Source organism: Aotus nancymaae, unplaced genomic scaffold (assembly GCF_030222135.1).
Source record: "Aotus nancymaae isolate 86718 unplaced genomic scaffold, 86718_ANA_hifiasm-v0.15.2.pri h1tg000033l, whole genome shotgun sequence".
In the NCBI taxonomy this organism is placed as follows: domain Eukaryota; kingdom Metazoa; phylum Chordata; class Mammalia; order Primates; family Aotidae; genus Aotus; species Aotus nancymaae.
In genome coordinates, this window is record NW_026988447.1 from 27,347,252 (window position 1) to 27,362,107 (window position 14,856).

General features: G+C 42.9%; 1 non-coding gene across 1 annotated transcript; it reads left to right on the forward strand.

The window, feature by feature from the left end:
- The first annotated feature begins 1,268 nt into the window (after positions 1-1,268).
- Positions 1,269-1,432, forward strand: LOC135277872 (U1 spliceosomal RNA). Its single transcript, XR_010345447.1, has one exon. It is a non-coding gene; the product is annotated as a U1 spliceosomal RNA (small nuclear RNA).
- The last annotated feature ends 13,424 nt before the right edge of the window (positions 1,433-14,856 follow it).

A 14,856-nucleotide genomic window follows, 5' to 3' on the forward strand; every position in this document is an offset into this window, starting at 1 on the left:
TGTACATACAGCATGCAGTTCTCTTTTCACAATCCCTGCCCCTGTGGGTCTCACTCTTATTTCTAAGTCTTTTCAAGGTATTTTCCCAAAGAAAAGAGTCATGAGTCTCTATGATGAATTCTGCTCCTTCTCAAAAATGCATAATTGCAACAGCCATAGAATAATTTTGATACAGAATTTCCAAATGTTGCTGTTACCCAAGATAAAATGACATCACGTAGGTGATGGTGTCTGAAATCTGAAATGTACTTTGGTAATTCAGGTATAAAAGGAGATAAATATCACATATAATCCCACAACATAGTCTAGTTAGAAGATGATCCAAAAACTGAAGATCCATTGGTCTGCAAGTCCTCAGGCATGCAAACTTGAGGAAACTGGACTGTGGCTAAATGCAATGCTCAGTTGAATGCACACTTAAATAAATGAATAAAGTGTGCATAGGGTGTAACACAAGGAGATACTTAAGCAGGCAGGTTTTAGCTATCCCAGTGAAAAATGTTTCAGAATCATGGAAGCCAGGCTAGGCTGGAGCATGAATGGGAGTGAGAAAATGGAGCAATCAGTATGGCTTTTGTTTTCCTGGAAGTTGAGTGTGAAAAGGAGAAAGACAGCATAGTAACCACTTAGTTTCAGCCATACCACTCCATGGCATGATCCATACTCTCCTCTGAAGTCTGGTTTTTTCACTCATCCTGTCTCCTACAGAAGACCCTAATAAAGGGTCCCTTCCAGCATCCAGCTCTCCATCCCCCAAGTGCCTTGGGCCATGTCAGACCATTTCCTGAATGAAACTTAGTGTAACTGGGGAGACAAGTTAAAGGGACATGCCTGCAAATGTGGAAAGAAAAGTGGGGAGCTATGTTACGGACTAGACTGTGTCTTCCCCAACAGCCCTACGTTGAAGCCCTAATCCCCATGGTGACTGTGTTTGGAGTTAAAGCCTTTAAGGAAGTGATTTCCTTAAAGAAACTTTGAGGATCACTTGAGATTAAATAAGGCCAGAAGAGGAGGGCCCTCCTCCAATAGGACTGGTGTCCTTATAAAAAGAGGAAGAGAGAGACACCAAAAGGAACGGCCATGTGAGGACACAGCGAGAAGGCAGCCATCTGCAAGTTAGGAAGAGAGGCCTGCTGGTACCTTGACCCTGGATTTCCAGCCTCCGGAACTGTGAGAAAAGAAAGTTCTGCCATGTAAGCCACCCAATCTGTGGTATTCTGTTATGACAGCCTGAGTAGCCTAACATAGGATGGTTAAGAAAACAAACAATACTTACCTGGCAGGGGAGATACCATGATCACGAAGGTGGTTTTCCCAGGGCGAGGCTTATCCATTGCACTCCGGATGTGCTGACCCCTGCGATTTCCCCAAATGTGGGAAACTCCACTGCATAATTTATGGTAGTGGGGGACTGCGTTCACGCTTTCCCCTGGTCTTTTATTAAAAAAAAAAAAAGAAAGAAAGAAAACAAACAAACCTACAGTCATCCTTGGTTATACACAGGGTATTGGTTCCAGGACCTCCACATACATCAAAATCCGAGCATGCTCAAGTCCATACTCAAGCCCTGCTGAACCCATGTGAAGAGCCGGTCCTCAGGTTTCGCATCCTGGGAACACTGTGTCATCGATTTGCTTTGGTTGAAAAAAATCCAAGTATAAGTGGACCCTTGAAATTCAAACCCATGTAGAACTGTACAGTTCAAGGGTCAAGGGTAATAATAAAGGTGGGAACTTGTACTTGGTTCTTTTCTTCACAATTGTGGGTAGGTCTGGCTCTAATGGCATAACTTGAGAGGGAAAGAAAGAAGGGGGGTATGTGACACGTCAATCTGTCACAGCAGAGGACACTGGCTCTCACCGGCCACACCCTCCCTCCCCATCCTTATTCTCTGTCCTTCGCTCCCTGGCTTCTTGGCTGGCGGTCAGCCTGAAGCAAGTCCTCTGCCTCAAGCAAGGACAGCTGCTGGAGTCACGAGCGCTCTGCCTTAATCTCAGGTCACCTCATAGTCCTCTCAAAGGTTGCTTAGTTCTAAAATATCCCAGCTTAGATAGCTAACATTCCATGGTGGGACTTGTGGATTTTTTCCCTTCTGATTTGTGCTAGGATCAAAAGAAGCTTTAGAGTCTTTCCTGTTGCTATCGACCCACTGAGAGCGGCTCTGCTGCCAGAGGCCTCGCTGTGATCTGCTGAACGCCGGGGATTAGGGAAGATTCCATGAGAGATTTGAACGGTACCCAGCGAGTACACCTTGCGTCCTTCTTTGCAAGCATATTATGGACCTAAAGTGCTGTATCACTCACGAATTCTTTCCCCTCCTTTTCTTTCTAACCTTAGGGGAGCAAGGCATTAATTAGTTAAACAGTTGAGCAGCTCAGAGGCTTCTTTTCAGCAGCAATGGCTCACGTGCCTGCTTCTCATATGGGCAGGTTGCTGCTGCCAAGCCGGGGTGGGGTAAGGGCGGGTGGCACTGACAGGGAGTGCTTGTTTAAACAAGGCCAATTTCCAGCCTACTTTGCAATGCAAATGCTTTCAAGAGCATCCCTGTTGCTCCTCATAATTACATGGAATAAAGACACTTAAGAGCATGTAGCTCAGTTTGTTTCCAGCCTTTTCTTCTTATGTCTAAAACCAGTTTCTTCAGATTGTTCTTTGGTTTTGATGTGTTCAGAGTTTATATCATAAGGAAAGTCATTTTATTCTACAAAGGGAACAGTTGAAAATGGGAATAATTTAATGTTGTTAGTTTTTGTTTTAATTTTTAAAATAGTGTCTTTTAGACGGCCCTCTTAAAATTGTATGTCATGAAAATGTTATTTTTGTGTGGCCAGTTTCAGGCTTCTTGGGCTCTTGTTCATCATGAAGCCATCCTGGTTGCAGAAGGCTGTGGGAGGTCAACGTGGTTGTGGCATTTCTGTGGTCGTGGCATTTCTGTGTCTGGCCAGGTGCCTGCCAAGCCCACAGTAAGCCCTCACTAAATAATCCCTTTGGTAAATTATTTATGGTGCAGTTGAATTAATCTTTTATCTTTAATTCAAACCCTAAAATATTGGTTTGGATATTTTGTAAATATTTGTCACAAATAGGAATTTGTCCTGTATTCGTTGATTAGAAGTTCAACCAAAAAGGGTTACTATGTACTAGATGATGTTCTCTGGATAATTTAACTTATGACTAAATTAACATCTTTACATATTACTAAAATTGCCAACTTTATGACAGTTCTTCCGGCAGTGATTCTCAAACTCCTAAGTGCAGTGAAGGAGGTACAGCTTTTTGTGTCAAAACTAGTAATATTTTTATGGGTACTCTTTAAAAAAAAAAAGCAGACAGCCAGGCACGTTGGCTTACGCCTGTAATCCCAGCACTTTGGGAGGCTGAGTCAGGTGAATCACTTGATGTTGGGAGTTCAAGACCAGCCTGACCAACATGGAGAAACCCCGTCTCTACTAAAAATACAAAATTAGCTGAGTGTGGTGGTGCATGCCTGTAATCCCAGCTACTTGGGAGGCTGAGGCAGGAGAACAGCTTGAACCGTGCCATTGCACTCCAGCCTGGGCAACAAGAACGAAACTCCGTCTCAAAAAGAAAAGAAAAAGGGCAGACAAAGCCTCCTCCTGCCCTCCAAAACTTGGGGGCAGGCAATCCAAAAGATCACTAGGCCTGTTTGTCCTTTAGAATACTCAACCCTGTTACAATAGCAAAGACCTGGAACCAACCCAAATGCCCATCGATGATAGACTGGACAGGAAAAATGTGGCACATATACACCATGGAATATTATGCAGCCATTAAAAACGAGGAGTTCGCGTCCTTTGTAGGGACATGGATGAACCTGGAAACCATCATTCTCAGCAAACTGACACAAGAACACAAAATCAAACACCACATGTTCTCACTCATAGGTGGGTGTTGAACAAGGAGAACACATGGACACAGGGAGGGGAGCACTATACACGGGGGTCTGTTGGGGGAACAGCGGGGGGGGTGGGGAGTTGTGGAGGGATAGCATGGGGAGAAATGCCAGATATAGGTGAAGGGGAGGGAGGCAGCAAATCACACTGCCACGTATGCACCAATGCAACAACCTTGCATGTTTTTCACATGTACCCCAAAACCTAAAATGCAATAAAAAAAAAATTAATTAAAAAAAAAAAAAGAATACTCAACCCTGATCAGTGCTGAATGCTCAGTCACCAACTATATGGAAGAGGCACAACCATGGTAGACAACAGGGGTGGAAAGAGCAGCCCTTCTGGCAGGAATTATTTTTTATTGTACTGGAGGTTCTGGGGTACATGTGCAGATCATGCAGGATTGTTGCATAGGTACATACACGGCAAGATGGTTTGCTGCCTCCATCCCCCTGTCACCTATATCTGGCATGTCTCCCCATGTTATCCCTCCCCAACCTCTCTACCTTCTGCTGTCCCTTCCCTAGCCACTCCCAACAGACCCCAGTGTGTGATGCTCCCCTCCCTGTGTCCAAGTGTTCTCATTGTTCAACACCCGCCTATGAGTGAGAATATGTGGTGTTTGATTTTCTGTTCTTGTGCCAGTTTGCTGAGAATGATGGTTTCCAGACTCATTCATGTCCCTACAAAGGGCATGAACTTATCATTTTTTATGGCTGCATAGTATTCCATGGTGTATATGTCTGGCAGGAATTCTTATATCAAATACAATGGTGGCCATGCCCCCAACAGCTCTACAGGAAGCATGAAGGCTTCAAGTAAGGCCAAGGTCCTACTCTTGGAGGGCGATTCATCTTGGCCAAATCCCTCAGGAACAGGGCCATGTGGGGGTTGCAACTGTTCATGCAACACAACAGATTGGGCTGAAGTGGTCAGGGCAGTTATGGTCTTGTTATCTTAACTGTAGCTGCCTGTGTCCCGAGCAAATGTTATCAGCTTTTCAGAAAAACTTTCAAGAGACTCAAGTGAGTCAAACCCAAGCTGCCCTCCTTGTCTGCATATTCTGTTCTGTCTTTCCATTTGGGAAATGAAACCAGCAGCAGCTGAGAGGGAGAAGTTCTGCACTCACTGGTTTCTCCACTCCCACCACTCCCTCCTTCCTCCTCCTCTCTGTCGCCCTGAAGAAATCTCCTTCTGGAATAAGGTCATTCATCCTCGTCACCTCCAATATGTTTCTGTCAGACGCAGTGAGGTGCTGGATTAAGATTACAAGAAGCAGGAGAATTCTTGCAAAGAGAGGAAAACATTCCCTTGACTTTGCCAAGGGTCCCCTTGTCCCCCTGACCAAGAGGGTCTTCATGTCCACTCAGCTTGACTGAACTTTAGGAAGGATTCTTCCTAACCTCCCTTTTATCTTGTCATTGTACATTTTTTCTCTGCCCCTCTGAGATGTACGTAAATCTTTTTAAAAACCTCCTGCCAGTTTTACAATCCAGGAATGTCTTTCTCAAGGACCTGGGAGCCCTCCCTTTAAAATGTAATCCTCAAATGAGAGGGCACTCCTGTCGCCCAGTCTTTGTGGAAGATCTTTGTGGGAGTCTAACTTCAGCAGGACACCTTGTTCCAAGTCATAAAACCACCCCCTCATAAGATAGAAGAAGTTTATCGGCAAATACAAATGGCTTACGACCTCTCCACAACACCCTCCAGTATGTTTCACTAGCTCACCCCAGGCTTTAAAAACGTTGCACCCTCTGCATCAGCAGACTTGAGTTCACACTGACCTCTAGTCCCTCTCCCCTGTTGCAATAACTTCAAATAAACTTCCTTGCCTGTTTAACTTTTCCAGGAAAGTAATTTTTTTCTAATAATAATTAGAAAGTTTTTGCGTCAATGTCCCCCTTCTTACACCTCCAAAATCTGTCTCATTTCTTTATGTTTTTGATTGGGGGGCTAGTTAAAACACATTTCTGAGGCTGGACATGGTGGCTCACACCTGTAATCCCAGCACTTTGGGAGGCCGAGGCAGGCAGATCACTTGAGGTCAAGGGTTTGAGACCAGTCTGGCCAACATGGTGAGACCCCACCTCTACTAAAAATACGAAAATTAGCCAAGCATGGTGGCACACACCTGTAATCCCAGCTACTCTGGAGGCTGAGGCAGGAGAATCACTGGAATAGGCAGAGGTTGCAGTGAGTCAAGATCGCGCCACTGCACTCCACCCTGGGCCACAGAGCAGGACTCCATCTCAAACAAACAAACAAACAAAACAAAACAAAATACATTTCTGAAGCAGGAGGCCTGGGATGAGGCTTGAGAATGACATTTCCAACAAGTTTCCAGATGAATTGTGGCTGGTCTAGAAACCACACCTTTAGAACGACGCTAGCATGTTTTTTGCACAGACGATCTTAACCCCCTGAGTTCCCTCTAGTCAATGCAGACTCTAGTACGCCATCCTGCAGTGGGCCGTCTCCAGAGCTGATGAAGAAACTTTCCTTCCCACAGTCTTCTTCCTCTCTTTTTCATACTTTTCCTCTTTTGCTCTCTGACCATACGCCTTCTTTTGCTTTCCTCCCGGTCCACCTCTAACTCACAGCAATTCTCTTCCAACCAGCTGGTCCCTTAAAAAAAAAATTCACCTGTTATTCCTTAGGGTAGCACTTGTTTTTGTTTTTTAACATCCAAATCCTTCTTGGAGCCCCTTCGCACTCTGTCTCTGGGGAAGGCGGAGGGCGCTTCCCTCATCCTCCCTGGTTACCTAGCAACTTGTTTCCTTCCCAACAAGTTACCACCCTGCCAGGATGCCAGCTGAGGCACACACAACAAAGGGAAAGTGACACCACCACTCTAGCCCGCTCATAGAGGGCCCTCTGCTTATTAGCACTATGATGAGTGGCTTGCTATGGGCGGGTCCCCTAGATGCCTCTCCCCGGGTAAGCTGGCCACACTGCTCCTCCAGGGATCTCAGAGCGATGGCAGCTTGTCAAGTTCCCGAGTCGCTGGGTATGTACTGGGAATTTCAGATTTAATCCCTAATTACATCCAGCTCATCACCTTTGTAATAAGAGCCATAATCATCTTTTCCTTGTCATCTTTGAGTCACTGGGGCTGTGTGGAAAACTATATCCATATTCATGCGTGTGTTTTCCATTTTGCTACTACATCCTCTCCTTTAGACTTCAAAATGAAGGGGGCTTTTCTTTTCTCCTGCAAAAGCCTTTATGAAAGAAGGCGTTTGCTTAACACTTTCAAGTTTCCCCATTGACATCCTTTGTTCTTTCTCTACACATTCCTGGATTAACTACTTTGGGCCCAGTCTTGGCAACCAACTTTAATTTGTCACAGAAAATGTAGATGTTTTTAGGTAGGGCTTATATAGTGGAAAAGATATGGATACAAACTCCCTTCCTGGACCAACTGAGGAAGGAAGATTTCTCAACTTCACTCTCTGTAATCCTAAAAGAAACTGTAGAATAGGAAAGGAGAGACAGAAAGAGAAAAAAATTAACTCCATTATAAAGAAAAAGGCATTCATATCAGTAATACTAGTAACAGAGAACAATGGGAAATTACCCAGATGCTTGGCCAGGCACGGTGGCTCATGCCTGTAATCCCAGCACTTCAGGAGGCTGAGGTGGGTGGATCACGAGGTCAGGAGTTCAAGACCAGACTGGCCAACGTGGTGAAACCCTGTCTCTACAAAAAAAATACAAAAATTAGCCAGGCATGGTGGTGCACGCCTGTAATCCCAGCTACTCAGGAGGCTGAGACATGAGAAGCGCTTGAACACAGAGGTGGAGGTTGCAGTGAGCTGAGATTGCACCATTGCACTCCAGCCTGCGCAACATAGCAAGACTCTGTCCCCCAAACCCCAAAAAAGAAAGAAAAATACAACAGAAGATAATTAGATCAATTTTTTAAATGGCAACCTATGTAAATAGACCATACAAATCATAGAGATAAATATTTTATCATATATTTAAATATACACAAGCATTCAATGTATAAATATAACTGACATATATTTATAATATAATAACTCACGGGAAAAGAATCCAAGAGAGATTAAACACACTGGTTAGATTCATGCAAAAATACATTAGACTGTTCAGAAAAATTAGAATAATATGTGAAAAGATATAAATAGTATAGAGCTGTGCCGTCCAATATGGTAGCCACTAACCACATGTGGTTAACTGAGTACTTGAAATGTGGCTAGTCTGAATGAAGATTTAAGTGAAAAATTGGATTTCAAAGATGTACTATTAAAAATATATATACAATATTTCATTAATAATTGTTATGTTGATACATGTTGAAATGATCTTTTAAATATATCGGATTACTAGAGTTAATTCCACTTGTTATTTTCTACTTTTTAATGTGGCTACCAGAAAATTTTAAGTTACATATGGTGGCTTGCTTTGTGGCTTGCATTGTATTTCTATTGAACAGTGCTGGTTTAGAGTTTCATGTTTACTAGGTCCTTTGTCCTACAAAACTACTACAGAACTTCTTGCTTCATTTGTATTTATGAGGTAGATGAGTTGTGGAACGTGGAGTGATTTGAAAGCAATATTTCTGCACAGATCAATTCTAGGGTTGGCTTTTTGCATACTATAATAACTCTAGACAAATAATGGAAACTGTGGCTTCCCCAGGAAGATGGGGGCTGAGGGGATGAAGTATGGAGGAAGGGAAACGAGGCATGGAGAGGAAAGGAAGAAGGCCACATACTTCAGAGGTGATAGGATCACTGAAAAAAATACTAAATGTGTGGCTTGGCAAGAAGAGGAGGTGGCCTCCTTCTAAGATGTCCCTTGGCACTCTGGAGAAGACTTCCTTCCCAAACCAACTCTTTCCCACTGGGTTGTCAGCTTGATCTCTTGAAGTTGAGGAAGGCCCTGCTATTAATTGTCCTAGGAGAAAGAGCATATCCACTGAGCTATGAGGCAATGACCTGTCTTAGGGTGGGATTTCTTACTTTCATTATTTGTGTGTTTGATGTTGCTGTTAGAATTCTTTCCTTAGGACTGTTTGTTGCCCATGGCTTTTAACGAGGTGGATGGGGTGGTAGCGTGCTGAGCAGAGCAGTACTGATGCTGACCACAACACCACAGCAAACAGCGAACAGGATGTGCAGAGTGGGAGACAAACTCGTCTTCCCAACCAGCCTTAGCTGAGGACTAGTCAAGGTGTGTGGATTTATGGTCCAGTAGCCAGGAGAGTCCCAGCATGTGCTCTTAGAGGCCATTTTGGAGAGGATGAAATAGAGAAACTAGGTGCATTATTCATCTCAGAGATTCTCCGGACCTTAGAGAGAACAGTCACTGTATCCATGCCTAATCCTGCAGGTGGCTGCCTTGGTGGCCACTCTCTTTACCATGGAAAAATGCCCCCTAAATGGAAACCTACTGAATTTGGAAAATCCTTTGTTTCCAAACAGAAAAAAAAAATCACGATATAGTATTTCTTCTTAAGAAAAAAAAATTGTTATTCAACTACTACATCCCATTTTCCCAGTAAACATTAATTGAACCACTAGTGAGTACCATTCATCCATTTAACAAATACTGAGCCCCTAGTATGTAGAATATAGTGTAAATGAGACCCTAGACCCTGAAAGACCCTGAGTTCAAATTCTGGCCCTAAATTTTTTCATACTACTTCCTGTCTGGGTGACAATGTATTAATGATTTCCCCTCTTTACAGATGAAGAAAGGCTTCATCTCTCTGAGTCTCTCTTCATTTGTAAAGAGGGGAAATCATTCATACAGTGTTATTGTGAGATTTAAATGAGTTAATACCTGAAAAAATTTAAAATATGTAATAGGCTGAACATGATGCCTCACACCTGTAATCCCAGCACTTTGGGAGACTGAGGCGGGCGGGCAGATCACTTGAGGTCAGGAGTTTGAGACCAGCCTGGCCAACATGGTGAAACCCCGTCTCTACTAAAAATTCAAAAACCAAATGTGTCTGGTGGCACACGCCTGTAATCCCAGTTACTCGGGAGGATGAGGCATAAGAATGACTTGAACCTGGGAGGCAGATATTGCAGTGAGCTGAAGTTGAGGAAGGCCCCGCTATTAATTGCCCTAGGAAAAGCAGCATTTCCACTGAGCTATGAGGCAATGATCTGTCTTAGGGTGGGATTTCTTACATGATTAATGCTTGCACTGTGGCAAACACTGGCACAGAGTAGGTGCTGTAAAAGTATTTGGGGTTATAAGGATACAAAGAGGAGCACGACACAAACTTTGCCCTCAAGGAGACTCCGCCTGGTGGCCTGTCACACACAGTACTTCATTAAACCTTCACAGCCAGACTGTGAGTTAACATTGTTATATGTGATGCAGACAGATTTTTTTTTTTTTTTTTGAGACGGAGTTTCTCTCCTGTTATTGCTCAGGCTGCAGTGCAATGGCACGATCTCGGCTCACTGCAACCTCCACCTCCCTGGTTCAAGCAATTCTCCTGCCTCAATCTCCCTAGTACCTGGGATTATAGGTGTGCCCCACCATGCCCGGCTATTTTTTATTTTTATTTTTATTTTTATTTTTAGCAGAGATGCGGTTTCACCAGATTGGTCAGGCTGGTCTCGAGCTCCTGCCTCAGGTGATCCACCTGCCTCAGCCTCTCAAAGTGCTGGGATTGCAGGCATGAGCCACTGCGCCCAGCTGGTTCAGACAGACTAGATTATCTGCCTGAGATCACACAAATAATAAATGGCAGGTGTGATTTGGAGCTAGTTTTTCTGACTCTAAGTCCAGGCTCTTTGCTCTACAATATGCTGCCTTTTTAGTCTTCTAGAGGCCCAGTCTTAGCTCAGTCTGTGAAGCAGAAGTCTCTAACCCCAAGAGCCTTAATATAGATATTTTGCTTCTGGCAGTGTTAGTTACGGTGTCTAGGGAGGCAAGTAACAGAAAGTCTTGACTTGCACATTAAGAAAAATTAATTATCTCACATTTTTACACAGTCTCAATGTAGGTTGCTGCAAAGTTTAATGCTTTAATGACATCATGAAGGACCCAGATTCATTCCATCTGTCTGGTCTGCTTTCCTCAATGCATCAACTTTGTACTAGTCATAAGATGGCTACACTCCTCCACTCATCATTTGCAGACATAACAACATCCCCCAAAAGAAGAGAAGGCTTCTCCAGAAGCTTCCCAGGGGACAATCACTCATGACTTACTAGATCAGAGACCCTCCTTAAACCAGTCACTGAAAAGGAAAATGGAATTGCCACGATTGGCTCAGCAACATCATGACTTACCCCTGGATGGTAAACAGGGTCACCTTCAAAGAGCATATGGATATGTAAAGGAGCATAAACACAATCACAAAATCAGGGCTCCCACCATTGGCTGCAGAGGCAGTCAACAGTGTCTGCTACAAGTGACATCAAGTAGCATCTATCAAGCAGTGTTACATTTTTTTTTTTTTGAGATGTTACATTTTTTTTTTTTACTCTGTCACCCAGGCTGGAGTGCAATGGCGCAATCGAGGCTCACTGTAACCTCCGCCTCCTGGGTTCAAGAGATTCTCCTGCCTCAGCCTCTCAAATAGCTGGGATTACAGGTGCCCACCACCATGCCCAGCTAATTTTTGTATTTTAAGTAGAGATGGGAGTTCACCATGTTGGCCAGGCTGGTCTCGAACTCCTGACATCAGGTGATCTGTCCTCCTTGGCCTCCCAAAGTGCTGAGATTACAGCCAAGAGCCACTGTGCCCAGCTTCAAGCAGCATTACTTCAACAAATATTAACAATAGGGTCCTCATCTCAGTCTAGAAGAAAATCCAAAATCAAAGTAGACTGAAAATAAACGATGATGTTTGCCACAGTGGTGAGATTTTCATAGTTTCAGCCAAACCAGTTTTTATTTTTAATGCTTGGTTGGGATCACTGGAACTTCCAAGTTGTCCTAACCAGTTAAAATCCTTTAAAACATTATTTGTGGCTGTTTCTCTTGGGCAGTGCTTTTCGTTAATCACAAAAAGAAGGGTAGAAGGTAATAACATATGCAAAGGGATGTGTAGCCATCAAAGGGAAATATTATTCTTCCTAGGAGACAGGATTTATGGGATTCCTGGATCTTTTTTGTCTCTGATTGTTGAGGTCTTGACAGCCTTTCAATTGAGGAATACGGTCGTGTCTGTTAAACTAATTGTAGCTGTTCACTCCACTATATAATTTTACAACATTTCAGCTTCAAATAGAATGGCTTCAATAAACATAAAGCAGACTGACACATCCCAGATTTCTGCAGTTTATTTTACACCAAGAAATTGCATTTAGAGATTTCCAGACACATACTATAAATGAAAATTCAACAGGAAGTTTCTTTCATTTCCTCTAGATCTGACCTATATTTCAAAAATATATGAGTGGGCTATAACCAGGTACTTCTCCTTCTCTTGCTCCCATTATTCACACCATTTTCTGAAGATTTTTTTTCTCATCTATAACCCTAATGGCCATTAAGGGAACTGCAGACATTGGAAGACTATACAACCTATGTGAAATGAGTGAAATGGCAAATGTTATCCACGAGATGGCCAAATGGTATGGTTCTGGGCTACCTATAGCCATTAGATTAACTAGAAAAGCTAAACCTCCTCTGTGTTCTTAGCATGAAATAGATGACACTCATCTTTTTCCATTTATAAAATCTTAGATTTTTTTTTTTTTTTTGAGGTGGAGTTTCCCTCTTGTTACCCAGGCAGGACAATGGCATAATCTCTGCTTACTGCAAACTCCGCCTCCTGGGTTCAAGTGATTCTCCTGTTTCAGCCTCCCAAGTAGCTGGGATTACAGGCCTGCGCCACCATACCTAGCTAATTTTTTGTATTTTTAGTAGAGATGGGGTTTCATTATGTGGCCAAGGCTGGTCTTGAACTCCTGAACTCAGATGATCCACCCGCCTCGGCATCCCAAAGCACTGGGATTACAGGCATGAGCTACCGCACCTGGCCAAGCTTAGATGTTTTCAATGTGAGCAGCCATTTGGTAGCTACTTCCCCAGATCATGTACCACCTATCTATCTACCCTAAAGGATTAATGTGATGATGAATTAGACCCAGTATATGTAATTTCTATGGTTTGAATGTATGTGTCTCTTTAAAATTGTTAGAGCTTACATCTTAAGGCAATAGTGTTAAAAGGTGGAGACCTTTGGCTGGCACAGTGGCTCATGCTTGTAATCCCAGCACTTTGGGAGACCGAGGCAGGTGGATCACTTGAGATCAGGAGTTTGAAACCAGCCTGGCCAACATGATGAAACCCCATCTCTACTAAAAATACAAAAATTAGCCCGGCATAGTGGTGCATGCCTGTAGCCCCAGCTACTGGGGAGGCTAAGGCAGGAGAATTGTTTGAACCCAGGAGGTGAAGGTTGTAGTGAACCGAGATCCTGCCACTGAACTCCAGCCTGAGCAACAGAGCAAGACTCCATCTCAAAAACTTCAAAAAAAGAGGTGGGGCCTTTAGCAGTGATTAAGTCATGAGGGCCTCATCCTGGTGAATGAGATTAGTACTTTTCTAAGAAGGCTTAAGGGAGCTAGCTAGGCCTTTTTCCCTTCCACTTTCTACCATGTGAGGATGCAGCAACAAAGTGTAATCTTGGAAGCAGAGAACAAGCCCTCAACAGACAGCAAACCTGCTGGAACCTTGATCTTGGACTTCTCGGCCCCAGAACTGTTCTTTATAAATTATCAAGTTACTAAACATGATCTAATGTAAAAGAACGGTTAGGAGATGATTAAGGTTTTTGTTGTTTGTTTTCATTAGAGATGGTATGTCTCATCATGTTGCCCAGTCTGGAGGATAGGGGCTATTCACAGGAGAAATCATCACAGGCTGCAGCCTTAAATTCCTGGCTCCAGTGATCCTTCCGCTTCGGCCTTCCAAATAGCTGGGACTACAGGTGTGCATCACTGCTGGGCTGGAAGACAGTTGCTTTTTAAGGTCTTGGGTATTTCTGCTTAAAAGTCAACTAGCCAGGCTCTACTTTAGATAAGGTGTAAAGTATTATGTGCACTAAAACTCATACATAGTCTCAGGTTAAATGAGACATTGCATATGAAATCTCTCACAGTGTTCAGCATCACATAACAACAATAGTAATAACCACCAACACTCGCGCAGTTCTTACTATAGCCCAGGCACTCTTCTAAGCACTTTACATATATTAACTCTTTTTTGATACTCAAAACAACTTTATGAAGTGGACACTACCATCTTGTAGGTAAGGAAAAAAAGGCTCAGAATCATACTGCTAAGAAGTGGCAGAGGTTAGATTTGAACCAGGACAGATATTCACTCAGTGTTTCTCTACTAAATTCAATACAATGTGAGCTTCGGAATGATTTCAATGGCTTACTCATGATCTGGAGCTCACACTTCTACCCTAATTCAATCACTTAATTGATTTAAAGCTTGAATTTCAGTCTTTAAAATATTTTTATAGTAAGAAATGCATTTTCCTCATAATCCAGTACACAAAATACACAATACAATACTCACCTTAACAACACGCAAGGCACACAGGCATTTTCTATTCTTTCCTATTTGGTACCTTTTTTTTTTTCAACCTGGTCACAAATAATTAAATTAATTTCTACAATTTGAAAATCCCTAGTAAAAGAATTTTTTCCCAGCCCAAATGGATATATGGGTCAAACCTTGATTGACATGATATACAGAAAAAATACCTTCATAAACATGATCACTATTGCCTGATTTTTACCTCCCAAAGATAGGCACTACCATACTAGCAAAACACTGAATTCATGTCACTCTCTGCAAGCACAAATGCCTCTTTCGCAGTTGTCACAGTCAAAAAAAATTAGTATACATGCAGCACCAAAGTTAAACATTCTGTCCTTGCAGCAAAATCTCACATTACTGTCCTCTATTCAAATGCCACTCAATA